The sequence below is a fragment of the Penaeus monodon genome, chromosome 29 (assembly GCF_015228065.2).
Source record: "Penaeus monodon isolate SGIC_2016 chromosome 29, NSTDA_Pmon_1, whole genome shotgun sequence".
NCBI lineage: Eukaryota > Metazoa > Arthropoda > Malacostraca > Decapoda > Penaeidae > Penaeus > Penaeus monodon.
The window spans coordinates 30,775,885-30,776,201 of NC_051414.1; positions in this window are offsets into that span (position 1 = coordinate 30,775,885).

Genomic DNA, 317 nt, shown 5'->3' on the forward strand with positions numbered 1-317 from the left:
CAACCCGTAACAAATTTCCTCAAAGGATCCAACACCTCGGTTCGCCAAACTATTAATCCTCACTTACGGTATGCCAATAACTGAATCAATCCTCGTCAGTTCACAACACCATTACATTACAAACAAACGTACCTCGACCGACCTGCTCTATTTACAACGAAAACGAGAATTTTCGCTTCGTTTTTTATCCTTTATATCGAGTTACGAAACGAAATGGTGCGTTGAGGCCGCGGGGGTTGAAATGACACCTCGGTTTATGACACACGGGTGAGTGTCATAAACTGCTGGGGGGCGAGGGTTGCCGCCGGTCTGTTTAT